Here is a 7384-nt window from a genome sequence, read left to right on the forward strand (position 1 = left end):
GTACTGTGCCTAGTGGAACAGAGTTTTTTACCATGGCTGCCTGGGACTTTACTCTGTTTATTATTACTCTTTGTGTTCTATTTGTCAGGAATCTATAGATCCATCTACCAACTTTTCCCGTTATTCCTTTATCCCGCATTTTGTGTGTTATTACACCATGGTCACACATGTCGATAGATTTTGCAAAGTCTGTGTATACTACATTTGTATTTTGTTTATCCTCTACCGCATCCAGGACCTTGTCATAGTGGTCCAGAAGCTGTGACAGGCAGGAGCGACCTGTTCTAAACCCGTGTTTCCCTGGGTTGTGTAACTGATGGGTATCTAGGTGGTTGGCTATCTTGGTTCTTAGAACCCTCTCAAAGATTTTTATGATATAGGACGTTAGTGCTATCGGTCTGTAGTTCTTTGCAATTGCTTTACTGCCACATTTGTGGAGTAAGCTATATCTGTTGTTTATAGTGTGTGGAATGACCCCTGTTTCTATGCTCCCTCTCCATAAAATGGTGAAGGCACACGATAAGGACTTCTTGCAGTTCTTGATGAACATGGAGTTCCATGAGTCTTGGCCTGGGGCAGAGTGCATTGGCATGTCATTAATTGCATCTTCGAAATCTTGTGGAGTTATAATAATATCCGAGAGTTTTGGGATGGCCATATTTTGAGTTTCGTACATAAAGAATTCATTTGGATTGTCGACCCTTAGAGTGGGCAGTGAATCGCTGAACACTGAGTCGTATTGGGACTTCAGTATCTCACTCATTTCTTGGCTGTCATCTGTGTATGTCCCATCCTGCCTAAGCAGGGGCTCAATACTGGATGTTGTTTTTCCCTTAGATTTGGCCTAAGAGAAGAAGTATTTTTTTTTTCAATTTTCTTTATGGCTTTAAGTTCTTCCTGTGATTCTTGTCTCCTATAAGATTCCTTCAGCTGTAGTTCGATATTTGCAATTTCATTGACAAGTGCTTCCCATCGTATTTCATCGTATTTCAGCAGCTCTGTGACTCTTCGCCTTCGTCTGTGTGGAGAACGTCTCTCTCATTCTAGTTCACATCTTCTCTTTCTTTTTCTTAATGAAATGTGTCTTGAGCAGATCTCAAGAACCACAGAAGTCATTTTTTTCAAGGCAGATGTTCAGGTCCGTGTTTAGGATATCTTCCCAGCTTGTTTCATTTAGGACATGTTTTACTTGGTCCCATTGTATGTTTTTGTTATTGAAATTGAATTTGGTAAAGAGACCTTCATGACTGCTCATATTTTGTGGTCCGGAGCCCTGTGCATACATGTCTGTACCTCTATTATTTTGTGATCTGAGTGAATTGTGTTTGATACAGTTATACAAAGTATCAGACTATCATTGTTAGTGAAGATGAGGTCCAGCATATTTTCTAGTCTTGTAGGCTCTACTATTTTCTGGTTTAGGATGAATTTGTTGCAGAGATTTAATAGTTCGTATGTGTGTGAATTTTCATCTGAGCTGCCTCCCAGGGTGATCTCTGCTAAAACATTGTTTGCTATACTCCTCCATTTTAGGTGTCTCAGGTCGAAATTTCCTGGTAATAAGATATTTGGGGCAGGAGTTGGGAGATTTTCCAGACAGTGGTAAATTTTCTCAAGCTGCTCCTGGAATTGCTGGAAAGTTGCATCTGGAGGCTTGTATACTAGCACAATGACAAAGGTTTTGATTTTCGATGTTTACCGCCAAAATTTCAACTACATCATTTGAGGTGTTTAGTAGTTCTATGCAAATGAGCGACTCTGTGACATACAGGCCAACACCTTGTTGCCTGTTTAGTCTGTCGCATCGGAATAGGTTATAACCTAGGATCCATGTTTCGTTGTCATAATGATCCTTTATATGGGTCTCTGTAAATGCTGCAAACATTGCCCCTCAAAGAAGGCTCCTTGACGCTGGTGAGGGGCTCTTGATCTAGGGAATTGGATCTGTGCTCCAGTTCCCTGAATTAAGCTTGAATGCCTTCCATCCCCCCATAGGCGCTGTATAATCCTACGGGTTTAGTGCTTCCCCCTTGATTATAATAATAATAATGCAAACATTGCATTTGACCCCGTGAGCAGTCCCTTGTTGTAAGGAATTTTTTTTTTACGGCTTTAGACCGTGTGTGTTTGCAAAGACAAATGTCGTATTAGTGAAATTTAGGGGGGTGGTTATTTGCTGGCTGTAATACCTGTTGTTCTGGGGTAGAGGCCAGTGCCTGTGCCTCTGCTCCAGAAGTGTCTAGGATTATTGTCATTTCTTGCCAGTCTTTTTTCCCTCCTGGCCCTCAAAAACCTCTGTCCCTGGAGAGGTTGTGGCTTCTTTCTTTTGTTTCCCATAGTCTAGCTGGTCTGTGTCTTCTAGTCCTCTTTAGATGATGTGCCTGGCAGTATGCATTGTAGCATTTTCTTTCATGAATTGATGAGTGACACATTTCTGGGTGAAATAAGTTGCAAGATGGGAAGTTGCACTCTCCTGTTGTCATGTGGGTGCAGCATTTTTTGGGATGGTCAAAGGTGCATGTCCCACCTGTTTTACCAGATATACCGTGTCTGCAGATACCCAAGGCATAGTACTAACATAGATTGCACTTCTGTTTGCTTGGATTTATTGTAGCTGCGTTCACTGCTGGTGCATTCATTTTTCCTGTTTCCTCAATATTTCTTACCCCTGTATGGACATCAGTGCTTCCACTAGGTTTTGCTGGTAGTGTGTCGACACTATTCCCCGAGGCCTCATCCCATTTTGATCCATCTCCATCAGTATCTCTATTTTGAACCTCTGTGGACTGGTACCATAGTTCTTTACTTATTTGATTTATAAGTCTTAGCTTAATAACAAGGCCTCCACAGGCTTTGTAATTAGGGGATGACTAACACATATTTAAACAAAGTTACAAATATATAAACTATGTTAGTTGTTTTAGCTTAGCATAGCAATTACACTTCCCATACATTAATACACTGTTGGCACTGCTCTTCCTTCCAAAAGTAACCCACGCTGGCCTTAGGCGCTGGTAAGGTGGGCAGTCACATTACATGCAGAGAGACGGCAACCTTTGCAGTGAAGTACTACTCGTAAAACAGACAAACGAAACGAATTAATTAATTCGCCATGACAGAGACTCTTGTTGCTGGACTAGAGAGTGACTCTGCAGGTATTCATCTCCCTCCGTGTTAGCATTAGTCTGGATTTTCAGTCTTATTGTACAGAGGAAACTGCCAGAGAATACTCTGGAACACTTGAATCTACGATTCGCCAAATGTAGATTCACCTCCTCTGAGATCAGTGAAGGCCTACAGCATATTGTGGCCTGTATGCAAACTAACATGCAAACTGTTACTAAGCATAAGTAGCCACCTGACAGTCTCACCACCTACGATGCCAGCTGTCCACGAGTACTCCACTGAAGTTAGCGTGACAATGGGTGTGGCCTCAGCCACCACCGGACTCCTGTCTCCACTCACATCCCGAAATACTTCCTTTGCTTTGACCCACACTGGACCCTTCTTGCCACAGTACCCACCGGAGAGAGTCCAGGAGCGGGAAAGATGTCCTCTCTCACCATCCAGCTCGCATGCTTTGAGTGCACTCGCTAACCTCGGTCAAATGGCCTCACAAGTAATGCGACTTATGTTACTGAATAAGCTTCTGAGTACAGAACGGATTACCTTGTTCGACCAAGGTTCTCAACACTCCTTTATCCGTAAAGTTGCTATGACACAGTATGACATGTCCTTAGCCTTCACTGGGGTTTTCCCGGGCCCTGGCAAACAGTCGTACGACCTAGCCAGTGTGACAGTCGACCTGGGAGGGCACACACACACACACACACACAATAACTGCACTAGTAGCAGAAAGGCTTCCTGAAAGTATAGAAATGACAGGCTTGCAGAAGGCCATTGCTACACCGAACGAGGCCAATGTACGACTTGCCGACCTTGATGTCAAGTCTGACGAGGTCGGGCCAATAGACCTTTTAATTGACAATAACCAATACAGCAAATCTGTGCAGGGAATGACAACTGTGACTGATTTCTCCCTGTTAAGCACAGCTGGCGGTCACGTGATATTCGCACCACTTTCCTGAGAGGGAAGTGACGCTGTGGCAAGTGTCCTAGTCGGAATTATTACCAGCCAGTGTCTAACCAACACCGCATGCCCAGCTGGTCCGGTCAGGACCAGTTACTACTTGAGGGCAGACCACCATAACAGCTTCGCCTCATGCCAGCAGTCAGTCTGCTTAATGCAGCTGTCAAACCCTTCGAACCCATGAAATATTGGGTGAGACGAGTATGTTGAGAAAGGTTCTCAGTTGACCTTGATTTCCTAAAGAATGAGAACAAATCCGTCAAGAAGCCAAACTTAACTCGGAATCTGGGACTTTACTTAGACACTCACTGAGAACTTACTGAGGTGCCGTGAGATACAGAATTTTTCACTTCCTTTAATACCCAGGCGCCAATGGCTGACGAGGCTGATTATTAATGATGTCCACGGTTGAGGATCACACGGTACAGTACAAGACACCTGACTTGACACCAAATACGTCAGTCTCACTGAGTGCCACAGGTCACGCAGAAAGTCAACAACCAATTAAGTTGTTGCCTGCCATGTCGGAGTACCGCAGACGTCCTTGGCATAACCTTGACTCAGAGGCCCATTCATTCAGACACAGAAGGTCTGCCGGCTGCTTTGCAGCACCCCATACACGCCACTTTACGTCAAGGGGAAAACGTTGCTCAGGGGCGGGGGGATGGGGGGAGTAAACTCCAGTTACGTCACTACTGCATGACCAGGTGACATGAGTCACCTGGCAACCCTGTAAAACCTTCGACATCTCAGAGACGCCATAAGGCCGGCAGCCCATGACCTCGTTTGACTACGTAAAACACTTCCTTCCCTCTCCCCTCGAGTGTGGAAAATCTCGGTGGTTCTCCAGACGACCGTTAAACCCACCCCTCAGTTGGGGGGATACAAGGAAGGGGAATGAAGCCTAATGGGAATGCCGTAGGTCTGTACCTACTTAATTTATAAGTCTTAGCCTAGTAAGAAGGCCTCTACAGGATAGTGTTATTTATGACTACTTACATATATTTAAACTAAATTAGTTAGTCGTTTTAGCTTAACTTAGTATTACACTTCCCGTATATTAATACGCTGTTGGCACTGCCCTTCATGCCTACAGTGACCCACACTGGCCTTAGGCGCGGCTAAGGCGGGCAGTCACATTTCAAGCAGTGAGAGAGACAGGGTGACACGCCCCATGACATTTACAGTGAAGTACTATTCGTAAAACAGACACACGACCCGAATTAGTTAATTCACAAAGACAAGGACACTCGTTGCTGGACTAGACAGTGGCATGTGACTGCAGAAATTCTTCGGTACACCACATCACATCTCCCTCCACTTAAGCATTCGAATCTTTGAATGTATTCTTGTGCTCTATCACATGCAAAGGGTGGCTATTACCTTTACCAGAGACCTGCAATTGCCACTGTCTATCAATTTACACTTCCCACTGTGTAATATGGAGGTATATATATATATATATATATATATATATATATATATATATATATATATATATATATATATATATATAAATTCAGGTAACCTTGGATGAGGCGGCAGGGACTAGACCGGGTTAGCAGGGAATACTAACCCACTCAGTCGTAACCCACAGACGGCCTCTATATCACACAAATGTCACAGATAATAGAATGACTCCCAATACCTTTCATGATGTTGTCCAGATGGCTAACACTATCCTCCATCCCAGTCCCAGGAAAACACCTTGTCTGCCCCGTGGCCTAGTTGCAAAAGCTCTCGCTTCACACGTTGAGGGTCAGGGTTCGATTCCCGGCGAACACGGGACAACCTTACACCGGTTGTCCGTGTTCACCCATCAGTATAATGGGTACCTGGGTGTTAGCCGACTGATAAAACTGACCTAATTTGCTTGAAATGCTCAGCATAACAAGGGACTTTCTACATAGTAGTGTATCATTGATGTCAGCTAGGACTGTATACCTAATAGTAAATAAAGATTTGTTATTATTATTATTATTATTTTAAGGTCTATCCATAAACCTAAGATGACTGTCCCCAACTCCACTGGCTATGTTGGTCATAGGTCATAACGTTCTCGACAGTCTTCGTAGGGATGGTTTTTGCTGAGGTGTCTCTGGTCGTCAATTTACACTCGTTTGCCAACACTGAGAAAGAATTGCTGGTCATTACAGCAGTCTCCTGGACTCTTCCTTAACTTTAGCTTCGTTCATTCATTTCCAACCAGCATCCATTTTTGGTACGATCATTGACACAGCTACACAAATAACCCGCACATAAAAGAGAGAAGCTTACGACGACGTTTCGGTCCGACTTGGATCATTTACAAAGTCACACTAACCAGAAGTGGAGCAGGACGGCTATATATAGGCAGGAAGAGGTGGTGGTGGTAGTTGTAGTAGTAGTAGTAGTAGAGGTAGTGGTAGTAGTGGGGAATAAGGAGGACGAGCCAGTCAAATACAAAGGAAGGGGAGCACTGCAAGGAAGCTAGGTGCCCACAGAGGGAGAGCAAGCGCACAGAGGTGGGTGAAAGGGGAAGTGGTGAAATAAATAAAGAAGGAACAGAAGCACGAGACAGAAGAGAGAAAGACAACCTAGAGGAGAAAAAGGAAAGAGGAAAGGGGAAGAGGGAGAAGAAAAAGAAAAAGAAAAAATGAGGAGTCAGGTTAAGTCACGGGGGTTCTGAAGTTTGGAGCATTCTACAATGTAGCGGGAGAGGAAGGCATCTACAGAGACGAAGCCAGGGCTAAGATTTATACAAGGAAAGTTGTGTATTAGAGAGGATTCAACTAGACGGCGACTGTTCGAGTTGGAAGTAGGGAAGACAGTTTTAGCAGAAGACCAGTCAATAGGATGGCTATGATTTCTGACGTGACAGAAAAGAGCATTGTTAGTGTCGGCAAGCCTAACACTATTTTTGTGCTCCCTAAGTCTGTCAGAAAAAGATCGACCAGTTTCTAAGAAGTATTGAAGAGGACAGGAGGAGCAAGAAATACAGTAGACACCAGGAACATCTGTAGAGGGAGGAGAGGTATGAACGAGATTAGTGCGAAGAGTGTTAGTCTGGTGGAAGGTAAGCTTGATGTCTGAAGGACAGAGAGAATTGTTGAGATTAGAAAGACCGGAAATGTAGGGAAGGCAGAGGATAGAAGAGTTCCCAGGAGTAGAACCTTAAACATGTAACATCAAGTATATTGGAACCATTCAGGGTGAATACAAGGCTCAGCCTATCCTTTCTCTCTCTGGTTGTATCCCTAACATGTTGGTGCATGAACATCTCTTTTATCACCTCTATCATCTTAGAACTTCACA

The sequence above is a fragment of the Cherax quadricarinatus genome, chromosome 39, assembly GCF_038502225.1.
Source record: "Cherax quadricarinatus isolate ZL_2023a chromosome 39, ASM3850222v1, whole genome shotgun sequence".
NCBI lineage: Eukaryota > Metazoa > Arthropoda > Malacostraca > Decapoda > Parastacidae > Cherax > Cherax quadricarinatus.